This window comes from Dermacentor albipictus, chromosome 4 (genome assembly GCF_038994185.2).
Source record: "Dermacentor albipictus isolate Rhodes 1998 colony chromosome 4, USDA_Dalb.pri_finalv2, whole genome shotgun sequence".
NCBI lineage: Eukaryota > Metazoa > Arthropoda > Arachnida > Ixodida > Ixodidae > Dermacentor > Dermacentor albipictus.
In genome coordinates, this window is record NC_091824.1 from 66,512,139 (window position 1) to 66,538,841 (window position 26,703).

Consider the following 26,703-nt stretch of genomic DNA (forward strand, 5'->3'; position numbering starts at 1 on the left):
TTTAATGTTACGACACCCTATTAGGATATTGGAATCAGTACCTTCATAAACTGTACCCCTTACATTTATTAATGTGTCGTGATTGGTTGGACGTGGCGAATGATTCATGTTATGCAACGGGGAATACTATCTATGCAGTTACCTTATAAAACCTCCCCTCTTACCCCTCCCCCCCCCCCAAAAAAAAACACACACAGGTACCCACATAAAAAATTGTATGTCAGAAGTGGGATTCGAACCCACGCCCGGAAGACCGGACTGCGACCTGAACGCAGCGCCTTGGACCGCTCGGCCATCCTGACAGATTTTTTTTTTCTCTTTATTGCATGGAATTATCGGTACTGTCAAACCAACGCAGTTACATTACATATGAACATACAAGAGAAACAAATTCACAGATAGTATACAGTCCAATGACAGTTCAAAATTCTGGCAAACAAACACAAGCGTCCAGGTGTGAAATCCATTCAGGGACGGGATCATATGTAAGCACCACACTACGGACTTGAGCAGTCTCTTCACGGAAGATAGACCTTGTCGAGCGAGGTGGCTCGGCATGTCTGTCGATCATTCGACTTCTCCATAATGAATAAAGTCCTAATAACATAAACAAATCATATGGTGTATTACTGGCTGTATTTTTGAAAGGAAGGAACCGGATACCATAACATGTGAGAGGAAAGTCTTTTTTGATAGTTCTTTGTAAAATGTCCCAAAAAAGAAATGCGTCACGACAAAGTATAAAGCAATGTTCTATTGTCTCGGGTTGATTGCAAAGCCTACAATTTGTATTCCAGGGTACATACAGTCCTTTTTCCTGAAGCCACGTTTTAACTGGCAGTGTGGAAGTGTGCAGCTTAAAGAAAAACGTTTTCGCTGCTGGCGCAATGCACATTCTACGGACACGGCAAAGAACATCTTGACCAAATAGAGACAGATACGGCTTTCGGTACAGAGGTTCAGGGAAAAGGTTATCTATAAGTGCTACGTTTAGCGACGTTCGATTAGCGGTAAACAAATATTCAAGGGTGAATCTGGCTTTTAAGAATGAAATAGTGTCGACAAGTTCCATTAGGAAGCCCCATAGCGGTAGTTCTTGAGCAAAGTTTGTCGTGACAAACAGAAAGGGTAGGTGTGACGCAAGACGTGCTCGATTAACTGCGAGAAGGAATGGATGATGGACATTTTTAAGGTAAAATAAGCGCATGACCAATTGTCGCACAAATAAATGCACAAGACCCAGGCCTCCCTTTTCAAGTGGGAGAAAAAGGTTGTCCCTTCTCATAGCTTCCCATGATGAATGCCAAATAAAACATGCAAATATTCTATGAAATGCCTGGACATGGACACGTGAGCAGTGCAAGACCTGCAGAACATAAAGAAGCTTAGTAGCGAGAAATGTATTGCATGCCTTTGCTCTCGCAAAAATGGAGAGATCACGTCCCTGCCAGGTTGTCACCTTTCGACGGATAGTGGTTATCGTGGACGTCCAATGAAGTCCACTATTACGGAAGTTATCGAGAGGTACTCCAAGATATCGCAACGGAGACTGATTCCAATGAATATTCGCGAATACCGAGGGAGTGAGCGCCCACATGCCTAGCCAAAAGCCCCTACTTTTGTCAAAATTTACAGTAGCTCCTGCAGTCTCACAGAAACGCAGGGTAGCGTTTATTGCCTTGGTAATGCTTGGCTTATCGACGCAAAAGAAGGCAATGTCATCTGCATAAGCTAGCACTTTAATTTCCTCACCGGCATACATGTATCCTTTAATGCTCGAGCCGCAAAGCACGCTTAAGCAAAGCGGTTCTAAGTATATGGCAAAGTGTAAAGGCGAGAGCGGACAACCTTGACGAACGGATGACTGTACTTGTATTATATCTGAGAGGGTACGGTTCACAATTAACTTTGTGGTGCAATGTTTATAACAAAGTGTTATACCATTGTATAATACATCCCCTAATTGCAGATGTCGCAGTAGTTGGAACAAAAATCCGTGTTGAACCTTATCAAAGGCTTTGGCGAGGTCAATCTGGAGAAGAGCTACTTGATCCGTACTACCCTCTATGCACTCAAGGACTGAACGTGCGATATGAATATTTGTCTGTATAGAGCGGCCCCGAATTCCGCATGTTTGATGATCTCCTACTAATTTAGTAATGATTGTCTGCAATCTATTGGTCAGTATTTTTGCAAATATTTTGTAATCCACGTTACATAACGATATCGGCCTATATCCGTTTACTCTCTTTATTGTTTCATCATCAGTGCTTTTTGGTATTAAGGTTGTGTGGCCCTGATAGAAGGATGGAGGAAGCTCACCATATTGATAGGCTTCTTCGAAAAGCTGCTCCAGAAAAGGACACAGGAATTTCTGAAATTTTATATAAAATTCAGCACTAAGGCCATCAGGACCAGGCGTCTTGTTCTTCTGCAGCGTTTCGACAGCAAAATTAATTTCTTCTCGAGTTATTGGCCCATCAACGCTGAGCCGATCATCTTCTTCTAAGTGTGGCATAAGGGAAATAAACTGATCAGCGTTTTCTCCGTATCCATTTTGAGGCTTAACTGCAGCGAAAAGATCTTTATAGTGAGCTTCAAATAAGCTTATTATTTGGGACGTGTCGGTGTATATCGACCCACCAGACTCAATTTCTAATATTTGCTTGGAAAGCGCGTATCTCTTCTCATCACCGAGAGCCCTTTTTGTGGGCTGTTCCTCTGTGAAGCGAGTTGTGCGTGAACGCACCATTGCTCCTTTGTAGACTTCCGTCTCATATTTCTGTATTTGTGCGCGAACTGTGTTTATTTCATCGCTATACAACCCTGGTTCCTGGCTTTCGAAAGCGTGCAGCTTGTGAAGTAGATCATGAAGGTAATGCTTTTCAGCTTTTTTTCTTTGAGACAGCTCACACGAAATGGCAATCGCCTCATTTTTCACTCTATTTTTGAACATTTCCCATTGAGCAAACAAAGGGAGCTGTTGACATTGTGTTATTTCTAGCCATAATTCTTTCACTTTGTTTACAAAACTTTCCTCTCGCAAAAGTTGTGTATTAAGTTTCCACAGTTCCCAGTTTGGAGCAAACCTGCGAAATTTTCGGGGACCCCATGATACAGCTACTAAACAGTGGTCTGTAAAAAATACAGGCTTCACGGCGTAGTTGTGAATGTTAGACCAGAGATTTGTCGAAACATACACACGATCAAGTCGAGCATGGGAGACGCCTTGAAAGTGCGTGAACCGCACCCAAGATGGTGTGTAGGCGCCCACGTCTATTAGATTGTGATCTTCTGTTAACTGATGCAGGAAAGTAGCACTTGCATCATAACGATTAGTTAGGTATGAGTGGTCTCTGGAATGACAAACACAGTTGAAGTCTCCCAACAGTACCAAATCTCTGTCAGTATCTAGGAGCGGAGCAAGTGAGAGGAAGAAAGCCTTCCTGTCACTCACTTTTGAGGGAGCATAAACGCAAATAAATCGCCAATTACGTGAATGAAAAGAGAGGTCACAGCATATAAGGCGGCCTTCCCCATCAACACGCAGCGACAATGAAGAATGATTTAACTGCTTGCTGACTAACAAAAAGCATCCAGCGGAAGCACCACATGCTTGGCTAGTACACACCTCGTAATAAGGTTGAAAAGTTTGCAGCGCAAGGTTGACATCACCAGCAGACGATATCTTTGTCTCTTGCACTGCACCAACATCAACTTCATGCTGCCTAAGCACGTGTAGTAACTGCTGCTGACGCCTTATATGCCTCAGCCCACGTACGTTGAGTGTCGCTACACATAAGGGGAGGGTGAAGGCGGTAGCCATTTTGCTCACCTAAAGCTTTTGTGTTTCATCGCCCTTGGCCACAGGTAAATCTGTGGTCTTGCTCCCTTTGGACTTCTTTGTGGCACTCTCCTTACTACGCTGATAAAACCGGCGCGGCACATTATCACCAGGAGAGGGAGTTCGCTGAGCACTAGCAGACACTTTCTCGGGCGCCTGTAGTGCACTTTCTGTTGCTTCGTCGTTGCATGGTGCCGGACGTTTCCTTGCCTGACTTATGTCCATCGCCTCTTCCTCTTCTGCCTTGTCATCAGGGGGCTTTTCTTTTAGGCTTGCTAGGCCAGGTGGGCAAACTGAGTCATCCTCGCCGGTAGCTTCGCTAGTATTACTTGAACTGCTTTGACTGGTTGGCGTTGGCTTCAAGGACTCCTGGTCCTCGTCCCTAATGCCACCTGTAGTCTCTCCGGTGGCATCTACTACCTCTGTAGAATCCATGAGATGGTCCAGTTGTGGCTCGTCTGCGCTAGGTTGCCCAGAACGAAGCTTATTGGCGTAGGTGGACACGCAGGCGTCCGCTGAGTGACCAAATCGGTGGCACTGTAGGCATCTCGGTGTTCTGCATTGTCGTCGAACGTGTCCCACGCGCTTGCAACGAAGGCACAGCGGAGGCCTACCGGGGATAAGTACGAGGCACTGGTGTCCATAAATGGACATAATGTGCGGTATTGAGGTTACGGTGATAGTGTCCTTGAGCACCAAGGAAACCTCCCGGTTTGTTGTCACCCACTGTTCCATGCCAGTGCATCTCCATACTTCTCTTTCCACCGACTTCACCTGACCATAGGCCTGGAACGCCTCTTCAACGCGTCGTGGTTCAAGGTGAGGTGGAAGCCATAGTAATTTAAGCTTGATGTTTTTAGTCTCCGGATCTATCACCATGCACTTCAGCCCTTTGACACGTAGCTCACCACAGGCGACGAGAGTCTGTTTTGCCGCACTACTAGCGCAAGTAACCATCCATACATGGCTCATTTGATACTGTCCGACACCAACACTATCTGAAGTATTCACTACCTCAAGCAGAGCGTCTCGGAAGTCGGGAGCACGGTATGGTCTGCCACTCAAGTCCGCATGAAGGAAAATAGAATTCAAAACATCGTTACCGGTTGGTAGACGCGGGAGCACAACTTTGTAGCTTGCATCTTCGTTCAAAAACGGGGCCGACGATCCTCGGCCTGGGGCCGATACGCTGTTTCCAGCAGAGAGCATTTTGGAGCACAGCCGTTCCACACGGCTTCTTCTTCTGACAGATCCTGACATTCTGATTCTGACCATCCTGACAGACGTAAACGCAAGTTACACGAAATGCTACTCAAGCAACAGGAGTACATTCGCGGGATGCGACAAGACAGTGTGGGGTGGATTTCTGATAGAAGTAGTTTTATGAGGGCACTCTGCAACGGTGAGATTATCCCAAATAGATGGGTTCGCGTTTCCCATAGCAGCAAATCCTTGAGCACGTTACCGTTGAAGCAGGGTTATCGTTTTCGAAAAATGGTAACCCGGCGCAATGTTCACTATCAGGATTATTTATAATGTGCGTTGGTGTGTCAGTTCTTTGTCGTAGTTTGATCAACTTCAACACTCTATCCCGCTCTGATTGAATGCTTACAAGGCTACGCGTCAGACAGTCATTCAAATTGATACCTCTAGGCGCAACTTTCACCAGACAAAAATATTTAAAAAAATAAAGGCCAACCCATACCAAGCCTCTCACAGCACGTCCTTAAAAAATACCATCAAGCTTTTAAATATAGGTATTTAAATTATTGCCTCGGGCGAGATGCACGGAGATAATAAACTCGTTACGACGTTCTGCAAACGTCCTGTGCCTATAGTTATTTTTTTTCTTTACGTGCGCATACTTCGTTACCCTATTTGGATGAATCGCGCTACAGTGACGTAAACAAGCGAATAATAGTGCAGTATCATTCACTGTCACTTAGTATAAAAAGCTACGTCGCTGTAATTTGCAGTTACGTCTATGAAGTTCTGAAAGAGAGTGTCAAGTTCTCCATATGGAGCATGCATCCCCTCTCGTCTTCTAACGCCATGTAATCCTGCCTCCTTGTCAAGCGATAAAACATGTTTGAATGCTTCCAATAGCACAGCGGCTGTAATCTACAGTAAATATAGCCGCGATCCACACTACACTTTCTATCTTTCGTGCAGCACGCTGTGAATTTCCGTAAGTGGAAGTCGATGACTATTCTCGCTACGTTTATTATGATTTCACTTAAAAAGCTATGACTATAACCCTACTGCCAATACTAAGTATAGCTGCTGTCCTAAAAAAAGACATGTTGGATCGGTATAACATCCAATTGAAAGTCTGCATTTAAATAATGTAATTAAGGTCAAAGCGGTTCTAGTTGTACTGGTATGCGTTACGACATGCGAATTCCCTGGTAAATGGTATACCGCTGAAGGCGGTAGATTAATATACCCCTGAGCAACAGAATTAGACGGACTACTAGAAAGTGTTCGATACATTAATACTTTCGCAGACCCGTTATGCGTCCCATAGGAAAAAAAACACAGAAGAAAAAGAACAGAGAAGAAAACAAAACTGGAAAGACTCCAGAAAAAAGTGTTTGCACCAACGATTATCCAGGCTGATAACTGGCACGATTAATTATTCCCCAATCTTGAGCTGTCAATGACGCTTCCCCCTATCATGCAAACAACCAAAACCTTCCTGATAAGTAGACGTGCAAGGTTTGGAATGGCTTAAAATAGGTATTCTGACACAATCGCAAACAACTATGTGAAAGTGTGCTGGAGAGAAACACTTAAGAAAAAAAAAACATGAGCCCTTCCACTCATAAAGGGGGGACGACCAACGAAGCTGTGTACCACACGACAAAGGGGGGACACAGAATTTCGAATACAAGTACGAGCACATTTATTTTATTCATCGGTGGTCATCGTGACGAATAATACGGACGCACATTTAGCCTTTTACCTTCGCGTTCATTCGTGTTATACATTCGTTATACACATTTGTGTTTCCATTTAGCGATATACTGAGGCACAGAATTTGAGACCAAAGTCACCGCACCCACTGACAGTGGGTGCGGTGACACTGGCCTACTGGCAGTGGGCTAGTGTCACCAGCGCCTCCGTAGAGGGAGGGGCAGTATGGGAATGTTGGCATGATGACCGGCATGGGAGCCAGCTGTGAAAGACGACAACGACGATGAAGAAGGCGCGAGCACTGGCACGAGCCATCGCTGATGATCACAGTAGTTGCTCTCGCAGATTTGCTGACGGACATGAAAAATGCGCGCAAACCTAAAGTCATAAACAGCTTCACTGTAAAACTGCTGTCATGCACACTAGCGTTTTTGTTGCCGCAAGAAAGGTTCAAATTATGAAAACGTGCCAATGCCACAAGTGGCGCAGATTTTCGGCAGCACAGGGTATCACTTACAATCAACAGTATTTTCTTGCTTTGTTGCTGGCCATCAATATTTAGGCACGTGCAAAAAAAGAAGGAAGAATAACAGATAAAGAAAGAAAAGCGTTTCCGTGTCTTGACAGCGTTCCTGAAGAAATTTGCGTGCAATTTTGTGAGAACAGTAGCCAGCTAGAAGCTTTGTAGCAGGTTCCATCTCCGTGTCAATATACGAGTATATTACGCAACGTGTCATAGAAAAATGGTACCGTCTAGCGAGTACCGTCTAGCGAGCGACCTATCTTTAACACTGTAGTAGTAGTTAGCATCGCCGGGGCAAGATTCACATTAGGGGAAATTAGCGGTCAAACACCCATGGTATGCCGTAAAGGCAACAGTGACGAGACGAGACGCATTGGTGTACTGTGTTTTGAGCAATTGCTTTAATTTTTCCGGGTGGCCACTGCCGTCAAACGTCTAAGGTCTTCTTTCCCAATCCAGCTGCGGATGCAAATTTTTCTTCACTGTGGGGGCACGTTAATAGAGACGATGACGACTGTTGAGATAAAGTAAAAAAAAATTTAGAATACTGGGTTGTATTTTGTTTCACCCCCGGTATTCTCATTCCTTCAAAATTATCTCCTGCACTGAAGAAAAGTGCGAAAGAGGCACCATTTCCACCGCCGTTTGCGAAGGAGTAGAGGACAGAGGCTTGAAAGGGTTCTTACCACAATCCGTATATTGCCGCAAAACCCAGGCCTATAGTGCCAACGACGTTACTTATTTTTCCTCACATCAGAGGTCACTTAGTTCATGTGGTGTTCACGAGAAACTGAGCGCCAAAGTTTGTTGTATGTTTAGCCTATTTCCCCATATAGAAGTTATGGTCAAGGCCTCAAAGCGCCGGTCCGTCGAGAGGCTCCCTTTCGTCGAGGAAGCACTTTTCGCAGTGGAGAAAGCGGACAATGGCGGTTTACCCATTTCCTTTATCTTTTTTCATGGTCAACCAGCCACCCAGGAAAGTTCAGTGGCCCCGTCGATGCCTTACACCTGTCAGACAGCCCATTTTGCTATGACTAGAACCCTCACTTCTATATGGTCATCGTTTTTCTACACTGATTGCTGGGATTTATCTAAAGGAATGTTGCCGTTACTTTAACTGTAAGTGTCAGTTCAAACACACCATCCGCCTGAACTTTCCACATATAGACTTTTTTCATGAATATTTTTCTGCCTGTTCGGTTTATGAGATCTATATTGTGTTATTTTGCACTTCGTATTTTTTATTGTACATCTACAATGTACCCGACGCTGGTATTGTACAAGGTAACGACGATCACAAAATAAATGCTCCTTCATGTTGGTTCTTGAACGTTGTCCTGCGGAGCTCGAGGCTACGGGCTCAATTCCAGCCACGGCGATCCATATCGATGGGTGCGAAATGCAAAAAACGCCCGTGTACCGTAAATTGGTTGCATGTCAAAGAAACCCCGGTGTGCAAATTTAAACGGGAACCCCACATTACGGCGTGCCTTATAATCAGATTGTGGCTTTGACACGTTAAACCCCAGCATTTTATAAATTTTTTATTCCTCAAAGAGGCGGTTATCCTTCCCGCGACAATGCGCAATATTCTAATGCATAAAATCTACAAGCTGATTTCATCTTCTTTAGGTCAAGCAGTGGTAGTGCAAAGGAAAACCGGGAATCGTTGATATCATGTCAGGATTTGTGAAATCGGGACACTAATACAATTTTCAATGCGTCATCACCCAAAAGTGCTGTAGACGTTTCACATACTCCTTAAAAACTTGTCCTTCTTATTGCGGGTGGAAATCCAAGTGAGCGCGATATAACTCTCCTTCAGTCGCGGAGTACAAATTTCTGTGCGGGATATTTTATGCCAGTTTTCTCCAGTAGTGACTAAAGTAAAAAAAATTCCGGACTTCTGCAAGTCAACTTAATTTTGCCTTTACTTATTGTGACCCTCGTTTACTTCATGCTGCACATTATATTGCTACGCAGAACCGCTTTGCTAAGGGCCACTATACCATGTGAGCAATAAAGTAACTGTAGTGCTGCCCTCCTCGCAATGACTACAGCCAATAATTATCTTCTGCATGTGGTTCGGGAAGGTGATTCAAATGTCACTTACGTAAAAAAAGTGGCATGATTGCAATACGTGAAAATTAATTACTACGTAATTACGAGAACTACCTAGAAAACGAACAAAGAATCATCCTACCACTCCAGCTTTTTCTTTCGATGTTGTCTGCGAGTCTGCAACCCCTTGACAAAACATAATTTTAAGTTTGACACATTTATTCACCATGCGCGTTGACTCATGACTAAAGGAGATATGGGCGACTAGAAGTGCTCAAGCAGGTGTTTTCACTAAGACCGCTAACATCCTTTCTGAAACATTTTGCCAAGTGCGCCGTTCGCTGAGAAGGAGGTAAAGGACAAACGAAAAAAAAAGAAGAAAGACCTAGAAGAAGTGACAGAAACGCAAAAACAAGCTCCGCAAACGTACAACTTCAAGGAAACGCTGATAACAGTTCACAAGCCAGCAGTTCTGCAGCAGTTCGGGGCTCATTGGCCTTTTCTCTTCTTGCCTTGCTTTCTTTTTTCTTTGTTTTTGTTTCGTCGGCCCATTAACGCCTTTCCCTTTTTGGATTTCGAGCCAAACGCGTCACGCATCCCGTAGACGAGCGTAAACAAGCATTTTAACCTCTCCGCGCACCTCTTACGGTCGGGGAAAGGAAGGCGCCATAATTTGCCGCGCTTTATGGCTAGCCATGGTGCCCGTATGTATCGTTTTCTCGTTCGCCTATTCAGTGGCGCTAAAAAAAAAAGGAGAACAAAGAAATAAACCTTCCACGTTATCAATGACAGAAATAAAAGTGCGGTGGAATAAAATATCAGGGTCACCATGGTTAAAAAAAAAAAGTGCGAATCACACTGATGCAGCCGAAACTTTCCTTTGTTTTGTAAATCCAGGATGAAATGATGTACGAAGCCTCACTGTCAGTACTGACCATTGGACATGGCTCGGTGCTCAGGCACGCTTCCTACTTTGCGGCGCACGGCCGGCCGCGGTGAATGGAGCGTCTCCCGCTGCGAAGCCGCCGAGACTTTCTTTCCTCAGCCGCCAAAGCGAACGCTTCGTTCCGAGGAGGTCTTCAAACCTTGGCAGCGCGCTGGTATTTTTGTCGAAACCCCGCGGAGTTTCAGTCACGCCCACTTTTAATTTGGCGTATTCGCGGACATTCCCCGCCGGTATAAGGGAAGCGCAGTAGAGGACGGCAGAAGACTAGGTGGTGCGACGAAATTAGGAAATTTGCGGGTGCTAGATGGAATCGGTTGGCACACGATAGGGCTTATTGGAGATCGCAGGGAGAGGCCTTCATCCTGCAGTGGACATAAAATAAGCTATGACATAAATAAGCTATAGTAATTATGATAGCATGAAGTAAACGAACGAATCACCTCCCTAAGAATGAGTATCGAAATATGCCCCTCCCCCCCCCCCCCCCCGCTTTTTTTTTGCTTCAAACTTTTTGTAAGGTAAAATGCGAGCGGATGGCGTTAAATTTGTTTCTTGACAAACTACCGCGGCCTTTTCAAACGTTGCCTGCATCGCGTTTGAAATTAATGAAGCGACGCAAACGACGTTGCGCTTCAAACAATGGGTTTGGAGCTGCAACTTGCCAACCCTCGATTCTCAGACAAAGTTGCATATATGAATTAGAGCCCACCATAATCTAATGCTGATTAGAAGCCAGGTAGAGATGACTTGCAATGTGCTGAGGGCGTGGGATCGAATCCCGGACACGACGGCCGCATATGAATGTGAGGGAAATGCAAAAAAAAAAAAGCGCCCGTTCACCGCATGCATTAGCTGCACGTTACAGAGCCCCAGGTAGTAAAAATTATTCTGGAGTCCCAGTCTGTGGCATGCCTCATAAGCATACCATGGTTATGGCACTTAAGACACCAGAAGTTAATTTTAGTTGCCGTGCAATGTGTCTTGAAGATGTCTGTGAAGCTGGACGAAATATTCCGAGGATGAGCGTAAGTGCCCGAAGCCCGAGACGAAAAATATCTCATCGCTGACGTATTAAGTCGGAAATTGGAAGTTTAAGAGGCTAAGCGCCATCTTCGAACTTCCATTATGGTATTAGAGCCGTGATCAGCTATACTGTTGAGCCAATGCACGTTTAAATTCTACGTATCCACGCGCATGTTGTACAAAAAAACTTCAAAGAAAAATAAGGGGAAACGGTATGCCTTAACGTGGATGGACACTACTGTTCACAAAAAGTTACTAGCTAAATTGGGGTACGATTAGGACCAATCGAGTAATTGAGGCGGTTAGACGTAAGCGTAAGAAAAGGACGTGATCGAATTTGTAAACATTTTATCGAAATGTTTAGAGAGTGAGATAAAGAGAGAGAATATATGCGTCTGCATATGTTTGTGTACGTGTGTGTGTATATACAGCTGAGTGAGTTGGTGGACCTGGCGATAGAAGCTCCCTCACGGTGAGCTTTCGCTGCAGAAGAGTGTGTTGGGTATAGACGTCTGGCTAAACTGTCTGAATTGGCCGGATGATTATCGGATGACGTATTAAAGATGAAGGAGCCAATTCATCATCATGCTAGCCAATGAAGCGCGCGGTGTCACCAGGCGAAACTGTAGGACGGCGGCGGTGACTAGGAAAGACGAACGTGGCGCGGTAAATATTTGCAACGTTCACTCAATGTAGTTGCTTTTTGCATTGTTCTCTGTCTTCATGTTCAAGCACATTACGAACACAATATTTGTATCCGTGAACCTAAGCATTGCTCAGTTGCAAGGTCACATAATCTCTAATTTACTAAAACCCTTCAAAACCTTCCTTTCCAAGAGAACTCTCAGACATGCAAAATGGGTCTGTGGGAGCCGAACGGGAATGATAGACTTACTGGTTGAAAGTTGCTGTTCTTAAAGTGGTTGGGAGCTACATGCACCACAAGGACCGACAAGAGCGACAGTGCGTTGTCCTCATGACGGAACGAGATGCCAAAAAAAAAAGAAAAAAGAAAATGTCAATCTTTGACTGTCTCGACACTCAACAATTACAAGCTGTGCTGCTTGGCAGTTACGTTTCACCGCCATATTTTACCCCAGTTTCTTCACAAATGCAGAGTAGCACTAACACACACCATAAATCACTCTCCACTTCTTCTGTGCATCCAAATTTTCGTGAATTCATCCCGCCATTAAAGCACTCAACTTATACTAACTTTTACTACCCGTGAACAGTTTTGACAAGTGGAGATATATTCGTAGAGGTTGGATTCTTCATTATGAAATGTACATTTGTTGTAGCTGTACAGTCCGGAAAGTTAATAGCGTTGAAAGATAAGTAGTTTCATAGTTCAATTTAACGTCAAAATAATATGGCATGCCCCCAGGTTAACTATATGTACAAGTGCATTTCGTAGACAAGATGAACAAAACAATAAAAAAAGACATCCTGCGGAAAAGCCTTCACTATTGGAAACAGGGCAGCAGAAATAGTACATACACGTCAGCTTAAAGTACCCTTTTGTTCCGTGTTGCCTTTTATTGATATTATTATAATCATTAATATTCCTGAGTATATTTGCCGTAGTAAACCCTACACCTCGCTGGGCATGACGTGTTAGCCCAGACATTTATTTTTAGTCATTATCGAAAGCAAACGACAAAACAAAAGCGACTCGAAAAGCATATCATTCATCGCGCTCGCGACGTGGTTCGCGAATGCGAAGCGTGGTCGCACACGCTCGCTCTTTACCGTACGGCCGAATATTGCGGACAAGCGCGCGCGAACGACGATCGATTGAAGATTGACAGTCGAAACTGGGCGATGACACGAAAACAATAACAAAAAGAAGAAGAAGCAAACCGAGACGCCGCGATCACGTCGTCGTAAGCACCGCCAAACCAGGACGCCATTAGCGGAAAGACTAAAACACGCAAAACAACCGCGTGTGGGGATGCAGAAAAAAAAAAGAGAGAGAGAAAGACTTCGGTAGGCAATAGCGGAAGAGTAACCCCTGGACGCTTTGTAATTAGTTTCCTGGAGGCCTTCAATCGGGGCAAAGGGGATACGAACGCCGACCGAGCGTGCAGTCACTCTGTCTCGCTTCTCTTCTTGTTGTACTTCGTCGCATTTTTCTTTTTTCCTTTTCGGCAGAGGCTGCCTATCAAGCTGACGCGCTCACTGAGTGGGAAAAGCGAAGACGTTTCGGACGTGCGTGGCTAAAGATCTCCGCCGCGTTTCTCCTTTCAACGTCACGGCACGTCGCTCAACCATGAAAAGGAAGACGTCATCAAGGTTGCCTCTGCGCCCATCGGTCCGAATTTTAAAGTGGCGCGAGTTTCCGAAATTAAGTCTACATTATGCGATGACCCTTGCGGCGTCGGGATAGCATAAACAGAATACGTCTGCCGATTCTCTCTCTCCCACCCCCCTTCTCTCTCTTTTTCTTTCTTCCATCTTTTTTCGCTTTAAATTTTTGTATAGTTACGCGGCCAGGAGAGCAGAACAGCAGAGCCACTTTGTTCAGCGCGCAAAACATGTCAGGTTGTTTTCTTAATTTAGCTTCTCTCTAGAGCATATCAATGTAACGAAAAGTACGACGGCGGCTCATCTCAAAGGTGGGTGCTTCGAGATTTCGCTACTAAGTTTCTTTGGATTGTGGGCGCGCCCACACTCCTCCTGGGGAAGACTTGGCGTCTGGACTGCGTAGAACAAGCGTGTAAGCTAGTAGGAAGAAATCTGGAGGCGAGGTTCCTTGATGTCCAAGACTGTAGTGTTTGGGCATGGACAGAGACCCATTTTATTCTGGGATCTCCGTCGTGATTTAATAGAGACTGCCAAAAACCAACGGGAAACTGCCGAGCGGAACAAGATGTGTTTAAAGAGGAGCGCGTATGACAGCTTCTGCAGAGTAATACCACTTGAAATGGCAAAGTGATGAGCAGTTGCTGACAATCTCTTCTGCGATCGCTGTTGCGATCCAAACTTATCGCTTGCGCAGATAAAAGGTTGAAGAACTGCGCGAGATTATTCTCTGGTTTTGTAGAAAGCTTCATTTGCTGATACACACTCTTTGCTTTGGTCTAAATACGTGGACAGTTTTGTGTTGGATGCTTTCACGAGTTAACGCACCTTCCAGTTTTGGAAACGACACCAGTACTTCTTAGGATGGTGCTGCAGTAACGAAGCAACCACTGACATCATGAGGAGGCTTTAGCTCAAGAACAACTGACATTTTTTTATTGAAATACATCTAGAACGCTGAAATTTCCTCATTATCGACAACCACGGAATTGAGATGAAGAAAAGTCGCTGTCTTTTCAAGAGAGAAAGCTGCCGAATCACACTAATTGTTTGACGCTGAATTTTGATTGAGGGTTTTAGTTTTTTCCAAGTGTGGCCGAAATGAGGTGACGTGTAAAAAGTTAAAGCAAAAAGTTTACAAATCCAGAATCACGTGCTAAAAACAGATGTCGAAGTTGTCCAAAGTGTATACGCTAGAATATCAGAACGGGACAACTAGGATATACCAGTTTGCAGTTTACTAATAATTGACACAATGCTTAAGAGGATTTTTCTGAAGTAAAAATTAAGCGGGATATTTCAGGGCTGTGTATAATTCATGAAGTCCTCCCCCCCCCCCCCCCCCTGTTTACATACATTAATAGCATTTCTTCAATTAAGTTGATAACGCTTCTTGTTATTCCGATTCGCAGAGTTTTAAGGCTGATACTTGAGTTTCGTTAAGTTTTGCAAAAGTATTGACGGCGTACATAAAATTCCACCTATCACTAGTCATTAAATACAAAATTTTCTTTAAAATGCAACAAACCTCATATGGTGCTATGTATGCGGAACAAAACGGTTTCTCCTTTCCCATGTATTTAGATATTTCCTGAAGTAAAGCTGCTCTCTGGAACTACTCTTTGTGGATGCGACTGTTGAACACTGATATGAACTTTTTTCCGACTCTCTGAATGTCTCCGTATGGCAATCACTGGCATGAATCATTCACCTAACTGTAGAGGCTGCTTAGCGATAGAGTAGTAACGTAAACGAAGTACGACTTCTGAGCTTACGTTTTGCCATACGTTAAAGTACTCGAAAAACAAGCGGAAAAGCCGAAATAAAATCTAATTCAGGCGTTTACTCGCACAAACGGCTGTTGTGCACTACTACTCTTGCTGGGCCGCTGGTTGGTGATATTTATTTACTGCTTTTAACCTTCAGAGTTTTGACGCTGCCGATTGAAAGGCACATTGCAAAGTAAACACAGAGAACACACAGTTTCAACAAAAATTAAAGCAATCAGCACATTTGTATTAAAACAAGAGTTGAACAAAACAAACTAACCACAGCAGTCTTCCCTGGAGAAAGAAAGGTTCGTCCATTGCCGAAACTTGTATGAAGAGAACTTCGGACAGTTCAAGATCCTTTAGCAGGTCTCTATCACCTGCAATTACCTAAAAAAGCTCTTCTCCAACATCCACTTCTCGACAGCCTTGGTTGAGAGCCAGTGCCCTATAGGGGTGGCGTTGCTGAGGAGAACAGCGAGAGTTTTACGTGGGTCCAATCAGTTACAAAATGATTGAGTTTTGACTGTGCACTTGCATGTGGCGTCTCCTGTCCATTTTCTTCACGTAGCACACCAGCCAGGCGTGGCACTAAAGTTCCTTACAGATGTAAGACCTCGGTGTTTTACAAAACTGAAATAACAACAGCGGCAAGAGTTGTCCCTCTTGCGTTATCATTCCAAGTGGCAATTATTTTGTAAAGTTTGCGCTTCCAAATGTTTCTGACGACACTTTCCTATAAACAGAAAGTGCGACGAATTCGTGAGAAATGGTGGCACGGAAAAATGGCCGCGTGCGTATAGGAAAGGCCAAGACCGCACCAACAACCAGTAACACCGCACCGTGACCACCGAAATAGCGAGGTTTCGTAGGAATGTGTATTCTGTCTACGTCTACACATGAACTCGAAGCGCACGCAGTTTTAATCAAGCAAACGAACATAAGAAGGTAACTCAAAAGTAAGAATAAAGTTTTCTGTCATAATCACGCGCATTGCAAAATGACGGTTGTACATGTATACTTGACCGCTCGATGCATTTGCCTGGGCCTTCTAGTTTCTCATCCCATTTATTTTACCTTACACTTACACTTACAACGACCACGTGCTGAGAGAAGCGAGATGACAAAGCTCCGAGAGAGCTGCGAGCTCAGAATACGTGTGAAAAAAAAATATGCATCCAAAAGAGCGTGCTCAAACTTGCCGTCGGCGGGCCTCACGAGAGTGCCGCGTAAATCGAGACGGTCGGACGCGCGCTCCCGAGCGAGCTCTTTTGCATGCAAGCGCAGAGCAGCAGCCCGCGCCTTCGCTGCGCTCTCTGAAAGGGCGAAAGGGGTGAAAGTGCAGTGGAAGGGCGCCAATTCCAAGAGCCGCCTCTGCTCGCTCGCCCATAAATCCCGCTGAGAGCGAGAGAGAGCGAGCGGGCGAGAAAACGGGTAAAGGAGAAGGCGTCGTCGTCGCTGGCTTTACGACCCGGACGGCAGAGCGCACCCGACTCGAGGTCTCGCTTGTAAAAACTGGAGGCCGTGTGCTGCAGCCTACGCGGGCGCGCCCCTCCTCAACTCTTCTCCGCGCGCAAACCCATCCGCGCCCTACATATCGATCCAACGCCCGAGCCCTAACCGAGCTCCCCCCCACAACTCCCCGTCCCCGCGCTCCCGCCCCACCTTCTACGCCTCAGCCACCGCTGGTCGTAAAAGAGGAGCGCCTCGCGCGCGCAACCAGCCGCCTCTCCCGGATCGTACGGTACGGCTCGCTGGTGAGATCGACTGTGGGAGGAAGAGGCGGCGCGGAGAAGGGGCTGGTGGGGTGAAGGAGGAGGGGCTGGGGGGGAGGAGGGGTGGTACCGTGCGTGCCAGTGGTGGTGGCGGCATCTGTTTTCTCGCCGCCGTGCTGCACGAGGCTGCCGACGTGACCTCGTTTCCTGACCGCCGAGCTGCAGAGCAGATAGCGCTCGCGCGCGTCCTCTCATCGGTGGCCTTCCTCCTCGGCTCGTGGGTGCCCGTGGACGCGCGAATCGATATCGAACCCCAGAGATGTTGTTTCCGCTAGTGCTGCTGCTGCTGTTCCCGCTAGAGGCGTGGACCCTCTTGCAGGGGCTCAAAACAAAGAGTAGAGACCTTCGCGTTCCAGTGGCTTTTGTGGTTGTGTAGGAGGGCCCCTCCTTTTCTTTTTGAGCCTCTCTATCTCTCTCTCTCTCTTACCATCGGTCACTCACTCTCCCGCGGATGCTTTGGAGCCTGAAGCGCGGTGCGGCTTTGAAAAGGAGCTCCTTTTTGTCACACGGACGCTTGCTTTACCTTGGCCGAAATTTCCTGGTAAAGAGAAGCAGGCACGATATCAATACTTTGTGTTTGTAAGCCAGGTTAAATAGCGCTAAATATTTCAATGAAAGAAGGATATGAGAAAAATGCTGCCTTCGAATATTCAAGAGTACTTCAATGCAGCATATATATTTCGAAAACGTGGAGAAGGAAAAGAGTGAGAAAAACATTGATAAAGCTCTACATGATTTCGAAAATAAATGGAAATGAAGGGCTCGATTTTTTTTCCTGACAGCTAGATGCATTAAACAGACAATAAAGCCTGAGAAATACAGAAGGTATATCAACTAAAGAGCGAGGATGGGGGCGTCGATTATATTGAACAAAACATTTAAATGGTCAGAAACTACCCCGCATAGTCAAGTGCCTTTAGTAACAGTGATTAACAAGTTGTTTAGGCAGTCAGTTTACAAACAGTTGGCGTTTTAAGGAGTACATCGATGGCAAATGTTAGGTCAAGAGAAATTAATAGATTTACGCTCGAAAACAGTTAAGGCCTCAAATTACCGAGAACAGAGTATTAGTAAAGAAGAAATTGAGGTGAATGTAAGATACGATTCGAGATCCTGCCGGGACATTCTAGTAGCACGATGACGTCGTAACACATCATTATAGTTGTGTCACAGGTACCCAACCACTGATACTGAAAAGATCATTGCCTTATTATTATTTTTTTTTACATACGGAGTAACTGTTACTTCTCCACTTCTATTCGATTCTTAGAAAAAAGAACTCATTGACGTTACCCTTGACAACGACGCGGATGGTCAAAAAAATTCGTTGTTGCTCGAGCCAGCGCCACCCGCGCTCTCGCGTTCTGGTAGTTTTCGTGTCGCGTAGTTTGGTATCGCGTACTTTGGTATCTCGTTTCCTGGCTCGCGAAGATAATACTAATGGCAAGCAGCAAAAGATACCGTGTCTATGTCATGCTTCTGGCAAGTTTGCAGTCACGCTTTCGTGTTTTACACAGATTTAAAAAAAAAGAGAGAGAGAGAGAGAGAGAGAGAGAGAGAGAGAGAGAGAGAGAGAGAGAGAGAGAGAGAGAGAGAGAGAGAGAGAACCCTAGCGCCGGCTCTCGGGCGCCGCTTTACTCATCGACGGCAGTACAGGGCGGTGAAGGCGTATGCAGCGTCACACCACCTGGCTCGTGGTGGGCGATTCAAATTGCGCTAGGGAACCTGAGCCCCCCAGTAGCCATATTTTTATGGGTCTTTTCTGGGCAAGGAACAAGCGCTACGAAGTTTCTGAAATTGTATTTTAGCAGTCTATGTTTACGTAATGTTTGCGGTTAGTGCCCCTTAAGTGGCCCGCAGGCAGCCAACCCAATTGATGCTTTCCCCCATAGTCTGAGCACCTTCTTATAACTTCATAAAGCCGGTATAACAGAAAAGATTTCAGCGTCAAAAAAAGTGTAATGTTGAATTCACGAGTGGAACACCTATACGAATGGACAAGTAAGACAGAGGGACCAAAGGAAGAGGAAGAGTTTAATTATCAGTTTAATAGGCCAAGAGATTTCGGAACACGAAAGAAACGTTTCGACAGTAGGAGTTGTATTCGGTGACAATGGTGGAAAACGGCTTATGGAAACACTCGCTCCGGGATGCGACTTGTTCGCCCACTTTTGATCAATTATATGTGAGTGATAGTTATGCTATTGTTATTTTAAATGTTGGATATAGGCAAACCCCTCCTCTTCAGGGCCGTATTCACAAAAGCCTTTCACGCTAAAATTGTTCGTAAGAGCGAATTTCAGCCAATCGCGATTAGCGGAGGTGGCCAGCCAATGGCAAAAAGAACCTACGAACAAAACCTTCCTGAATACGGCCCTAGTTACAGCCTTCACAAATTTGCTGGTTTACTTCAGAGACGGAAAGGAAAATAAAATTGACACTCACTTTAGCATACACCAAAGAGGGTGAAGGCGAAAGCGTGCGCGTCCATTAAATTACTTGACATTCTCATTCGAATTCGTTCTCCCACGAAATGGCTTATGTTCTAGTGTCTTAATTAAGTATATATTAATTAAGTGGGATTTAATTACCTTCGTCTTATCACCAAACGCCCTGGGTTGGACTTCCACACAAGCTCGAGGGTACGACTCGCACCGAAGGTCCTGGGTTCCAGTGCCTCAATTAACTCTTTGTTGATGAAATTTGGCTTTTTTTTTATTTTGGCGCGATGAGAGGCATCGGAGCCACGTGTGGTAGAAGGCGACGACGAACCCGCGAGCAGTCGCACGAGCGCCTGTCTGCGTAGATAGATAGATAGATAAACTTTATTAAAAGAACAGTCAGAAAAGCAGTTAATGGCCGGGGCCCTTAGTCCAGGGCTCCGCTGGCTCTTGCCATCTTCTCAGCTCTCTTTATCAGCTTGAGCTGGTCGTCGAAATCCGAGCTGGACAGCAGTGCCTCCCATTGCTCCCTCGTGGTCTTCGTGTTTGGGTGTTCTATGTTGCGTAGTGTGCACTCCCACGTAATGTGGGAGTGCACACTACGAAATCTTTCCACACTAACAGTGTGGAAAGATTTCAAAATGAATTGCGGGATGGTTAAGTTATCGAAAACCTTTGAGCACCAGTTTCACGAAAAAGTAAAACCTATCAATTTGTTTTGACCACACCATATCGTTCGCTGCAATTGGGTTGGTGAGGCAACTTATAGCGTGGCTTCCTGTACCACATCCCACGTTTTTCAGACCATCGGGGTGCACGAACCAGTTCAGGCTTTCGCCTTAATGAATGTGCAGATCCAACTCACATTTTGAAAGCTACATTATGTGAAGCGAAGGTTTAGTGAGGTGGCTAATGAAATGTCCTAAATTGGTGGGTTTAGTTTCCTGCATCTTTGTCGTAAATTGGCGTGCTATGCGCCCGTGCTCTGCGCCCTTGCTCTGCACCCGTGCTGTGACGACTCTTCCATAGCGTCGCATTTCGAAATTCGTTTCTTCTTTGTTTTAAACGTACCACCCGCTTCTTGACTCCTACCCCGCAGTGGGCATGTGCCACAAAATGGAAATCATCGTAATAATAATCAACATCAACACGCGGCGACCATTTCAAAGCGGTGGTTGGCATGGGGCGCTACAGAAGCGTACGCGCGCTTCTGGCTTAACGGTTTAGATAGTATACGCATCGTAATGTTAGGAAGGTTGGCTTTGTTAAATAAATTTTGCCCTGGATAACGCGTACTTGTCACAGTGATAAAATTTCGGTACCTCTTGTTTTATCACTCAGTAATTCCAAAGAAAACAAGGCCAGCAGCCTCGACACCCGTAACGGAAGTAAAAAAGAGATAGCGCCGAAATGTCTGCGGACTATTCGGCAGAACCACAGCAGGTTTCAGACAGTACCCGCTGTCAAGTAGAACAGTCGACATTTGGGTGAGTTGCCACTGATTGAACATTTTGAAGGGGCAGCCTGAGGCAACGAAGACAAAAGTGATGTCCTGTGTGTTTCCTGACTTTTGTCATTGTCGTCTTGCGTTGCCACTTCAAGAAGCCGCTGTCACAACAGTGTGGAAAGATTTCAAAATGAATTGCGGGATGGTTAAGTTATCGAAAACCTTTGAGCACCAGTTTCACGAAAAAGTAAAACCTATCAATTTGTTTTGACCACACCATATCGTTCGCTGCAATTGTTTATCGTGGCGTGATCAGAGCTCAGCGCCCACATTATGCTGGTGGCTGGTTTTGTGACTAGTATTAAGGGAGCCTACTACGCATTTAAATGCACCTTCATATATCTATTTACAATTTGGGTGGGCTTCCAGTCAAAGTTAAAAAATATCATATTAGAGGCCTATTTATTAAGAAGAAATAACTTTCACAAGTGAAGCGTCCAATACTACAAAGAGACCTTCCTCTTATGTCCTTTCTTCCTCTCTTTCATGTATAGCTAGCTTATCCATCCCGGTGTCGAGAGAACCCATATTTGGTCGAGTTGGTACGTAATTTCGGCGGTAATGATGTCTCAAAACCCAAGACACAGAAAGGGAAGGCATGCATCCGTGTTATTATGTATTTATTTCCTGTTTTATGCGCTCAGTTGTAATACTTCTGCCAATAAGATTGTATATACTTGTTGTTGCAGACCGAATTTGGTTACGCTAGTGTAATGCCGCTATCGCAGGCAAGTTATTTTGCTTTGTTGCCCACAAGAAATGAGACCTAATGGTTTCCTATAAGCAGCGTAATCTGTGGTCACACACTTTATTTGCACAAGCGAATTCGACTACCACTTTCGTGATTTTTTTTTTACAAAAGGGTGACACAATGTAGTCTAAGTTTACAAGGACACCTTCATTCCTCATACCTAATGGGGCGCTATGGAGAATACATTTACACGTACGTTATCTTAACTTTCACGGTGTCTCATAAATACACTCTGCCTTCGAGCGAACCCTCCCAGGCTCTCTCTCTGTAGACGAGAAAAAATAAATATCGCAGAGAACATAACGGCCGAATAAATTGCTCTAATTTGAATATTGCGGCGGGTCATTTAAGGCTGATTGTTCATTTGTAGCGTGAAAGATCCCAATCAGCCCCTGAAGTATCAGAGAAGCCGTAGCCGAGAAGTCGGTAATAATGTAAAGTCGGTGCGGTACTCTTATCGTGTGCGTAAATCTGAGCGCAATAAAGTGTACCTACATAGCGCACAAGAATGTTCGAGAAAGAAAAAAGAAAAGGCCACAACCCTTGATGGGTGCGGTTGTGTGCTTTATATTGCACCGCACTTTTGTTCCGTTTATATTATTTCGCGAGCACTATATGTGCTTAATAAATCGAAGCACACGGACGTTCTCGCATTCCACCCTTGCCGCAATGCGGCAGGCCCACGACCGTCAAAAATAGAGCCAAAGACTTTCTGTACCGATAGAAGTTCATAGCCATGGAGTAACCACGCGCAGGTACAACTGGGATGATGACGAATTTAAACATAAACCGAAGGATTGGGTTTTTGCCTAAAAGCAATTTCACAGGTAAAAGAGAGAAAGAAGTCACGCTCGAGTGCATCAACAGCAACAGTAATCGAAAAATCACGCTGCCCATCTCCCAAGTGTTGCTGAAGAAGCAAGAAGGCATATAGAATGCCCAGATAAAAGCAGCTTGCCCATATTGGACTGAACCGTTGCATCGTTTCAGCAGTTCTGGCGGGGGGAGAGCAGGTGTTGCAGCCATGTTCGGAGCTCAACATATTCTAGTTTCGTGCGGCGCAAACATCTCCCACCGAAGCCGTGAGTCGAGTGCGAACACGTGGGAGCCCACGCAATGGAGGATCCGCCGCATACGAAATGAGCGCGTACGGCGAGCTGGCTCCTGCAGATGCCGCTTCGCGAGCCGCAAAGCTCCCGGCGGGCACCTCTGCGCTGCCCGCCGCAGCGCCTCTGTTTGCTCAATAGGCGTAAACCCGAATCATAAAAAGAAAGAAAGAAAGAAAGAAAGAAAGAAAGAAAGAAAAGGGGGGGAATTTGACGGTAGGCCAAGTGTACAGGAAGGGCGCTCTGTAAACAGCCACCGGCGCTAAGCGGGCCTCGGCTTTGTTAGCAGACGGCCCAGGGAATCGGTAAGGAGAGAGAGAGAGAGAGAGAGAGAGAGAGAGAGGGGATGGATGGATGGGGGAAGGGTACAGTGAAAGCTGCTCAGCGAAGCGAGGCGTGTTCGACCGGTTGCCGCAGTGGCGGCATGCATTGGTAGCTCCGCTCGCCCCGGGCGCCTGTATGCGATTGCCGTAGCGCGTTCTTCCGACCGCCCCATATCCTTCCGGCTGTTGTGAGACAGGGAGGCGAAATACGCCGAGGAGGAAGTACACACAGATCTCTTGTCAGCGCCGGCCCTGTCTCAGCTTTATTTCCTCAGTTCTATTTCTCTTTCTCTTCATACACGCATGCAAACACACGGAAAAAAAAAGAAAGAAAGCGAAATGTACAAAGGAAGTCAAAGCGACAGAGTTGAGCGTGCCTTGTTCAATGCCTTCCTGGGGCACGGTGCCCACATCTGCATGTTTTCCAGCAGCGTTAGGCCCGAGCTGACCTCTGTGTTAGCGCTTGTCGCAGCTCCTCCCGTGTTCAAGAACGTTCATTGTGGCCAGAGGCCGCCCAAAGAGCGGCCACGTCAGGTTGTCAAAAACACAGTGTCATTTCTTCTGGAAACCTGAGCTAGACTGGAACAATGCCCATGCGACGATAAAAGGCGGCGAGCGAAATTTGTTGGCAGCTATCGCAGTGACAAAGTAGTGGAGAGAGTTGTGAAAAAGCAAGGAGATCTGACACTATTGTTCTGGGACAGGCAAGCTAAACCTTGCCTCCTTTGGATATCCTGTGTTTATTTTTCCTTCTTTATGCTGAACCAAGCAAGAGGCGGCTATTCTTTATGAATACACTTCGGTGCAGATGATTGTATCGCGAAAAACGACCTCTTACGCTAGCAGCCCCCTCCCCCTCTTCTCCCGTTCACCCCCTCCACTCTCGAATGCTCAAACGGGCACTGCAGCGATTCTGCGGATGAGTACCGCCAAGGCGATCTATTTCGAGGCTCCCCGGTACTCGGACCAAGAATATGAGAGAAGGCGGTAGGGGGAAGAAAGAAAGCAGATGTAGCAAGTAGGCGGACATAAGAGCGAGCGCCTTTCGTTTTTGTCCACGGCCATATCACCATAGGTGACGTTGGGCGGAGTGGGGGGGGGGGGGGAGGGGGGGGGGACAAAGACTGACCAGCGCGAAAAGGCCCGCGCCTTCGTGGCAGGTCGATTTCGAGCGCCCTGCGTAGGTGCGAGGAGGCGTCGTGTCGCGGCGGTGCGCGAGAATGCGGTTACTTTATTGTGGCAGTGTTGCCACGTCGAGAAATTGAGCCGTCCTTCGGTACTGGACTCTTCTTTCGCTCTCCTAGCGGTTTTACGTGGCTAGTTTTGGCACGGTGTGAATCGCGACGATGATGAGCTGCTCGGAGCACATGTTACGAGCTGTAGCGAGAGTATAGGTAAGCTGAAGGAAATACCCAATGAAATTTATGTCGCTACGTATTTCGTGCAAGAGTTCTTTGAAGTATTAAATACGGTAGGCGCCGAATGAAATCGTAACCTGGTGCATTTTCCCTTCGCTAGTTTTCTTCTCCTACTTTCTGGCTTCCATGGTACGCATAACTCTTACCTCCAGCACATGTCTCTAGGCTACACGTGTAAGCAAATCGTCACTCTCCTAGGAGCAATTTCCTGCCCCGGTGGCACTGTGGTTATGACGTTCTCCGGCAGAGCACATTGTTTCGTCGGTTAGATTCCCGACGGGGCGGGCCGCGCTAATGATGGGGTGAAATGCAAAAAGAAAAAAAAAAGAAAGAAACGCCCATGTACTTAGACTTAGGTGCGCGTTAACTAACCTCAGTTGGTCAAAAATTAATCCGGAGTCCTCCGCTAGGGCGTGTCTCAAAGTCCCAGTGGTGCTTTCGGACGTTACACTGCGTGAGTCAAACAATCCCAAGATCAAGTCGTGGTCTTTGGTTTTCTCCAACCTATAGCAGAACTGTTTTCACACTGTGCATACCCTGAATTTTTTTTTTGTGCTGGATGCCATTTTCTTCAGAAGAATATTAATGAAGCGAGTCAGTCAAACCTCGGCCTTGTTGGTAGTCTCCCTGACCACCTATATGTTGTCAGTTTTTTGCAAGGGAATATCAACTTTCGAATAGACGCTAATTATAAATACCAATTAGCTCGAACTTCTAAACTACACCTTCGCTGATCTGTTGAAATATTCGATGGTGAGGGGCTTAATTACTTGCCACAAGAACCAGTTCGCCTACTTTCAGTCCAACTGCCCGATGGAGTTTAACGTCCGGAGGGGACTGAGGGGTTACTAAAAGCGCCGTAGTGGGTAAGATTGTGATCAAGATTAACCATGAAAATTTTTATGACCTGCACCCCAAATCGAAGCGTACGTAGAGGCGTCCTTGCAGTCCGCGTCCGTCGAAATTCTGTTATCACAGCCGGGAACGAAAGCCGTGACCTGGTCATACGCAGCAGAACGACACCGCCACAGAGCAGGGCGCATGTCCTTAGAGACATCCTCCTGCCCCTGGAAGGGCGCGAGGAATCTTGGAAGGCGAGCGAGGCACAGTTCAACTCGTGGGCCGGGGCGCCGTCAAGCCTCTGATGAAGACGAGATCGAAACGTTCCTGGACGCTAAAAATGGGACCACCGCCACTCCCTGTCACTGGTCTCGTTTTCGATCTTTGCTTTCGTTCAACTGAATGGCGTCGCGTCTACGTTGATTAAAAGGTCAAGCTGCGTAGGCAATGACGAACGGGGCCCGCTTTGATCGAAAGACAGGCGTCTCTGGCGGCGTCGTCGAACGGCCTGCGGTGAACTAGCGTGGACCGAAGCGATGCGGCAGTTGCCGTGCCTGTCGGGCCCGAGGCGAAGTGTCGAGATTGAATGCGGCGATTGAAGGCGCGCAATCAGGAATGCTGGCGTCACGTGCAGTGCTATGCCACGCGGCGGCACCTATGACAAACAGCGGGCGCATCAACAACAAATGTGGGTCGTTCGCCGTACGCATTCCTGCTTGAAAGCTATATGTGATGGAACGTCGGCTTCCTCTTCTTGACGGGTGTAATGTAGGCTTCGTTTTCCGTTTTTAGACACGAGGTGAAATTCCTGTGGTGCGTGCCTATTTTGCATAATTATGCATATGCTCGATTGGGGATTTTTATCAAGTGATGTGAGTACCATCAACGACGGATATCTATATAACAGCCTTCGGTTTGCAGATCACATTGTCCTATTCAGCAACACCGGGGATGCATTGCAGCAAAGGAATGATGACCCTAACCGAGAAAGTGTACACCCTTCTAATAAAATGTTATTTACGGCGTGCTGCGTAGCGCCAGCATGGCTGCTCCCACGTATCGTTAGAACATCGTCCGAGGAGCTTCACGGCAACGCTACAACTTAATGATGATGTATTTTATGGTGCAACGGCCACATATGGCGAAATCGCGCCTT

The 26,703-nt window shown here is 46.1% G+C and overlaps 1 non-coding gene across 1 annotated transcript; it reads right to left on the bottom strand.

Annotated features, from left to right (window-relative positions):
• Nucleotides 1–218: 218 nt before the first annotated feature.
• On the bottom strand, nt 219–302 carry TRNAL-CAG (transfer RNA leucine (anticodon CAG)). Its single transcript has one exon. It is a non-coding gene; the product is annotated as a tRNA-Leu (tRNA).
• Between the last annotated feature and the right edge of the window lie 26,401 nt (nt 303–26,703).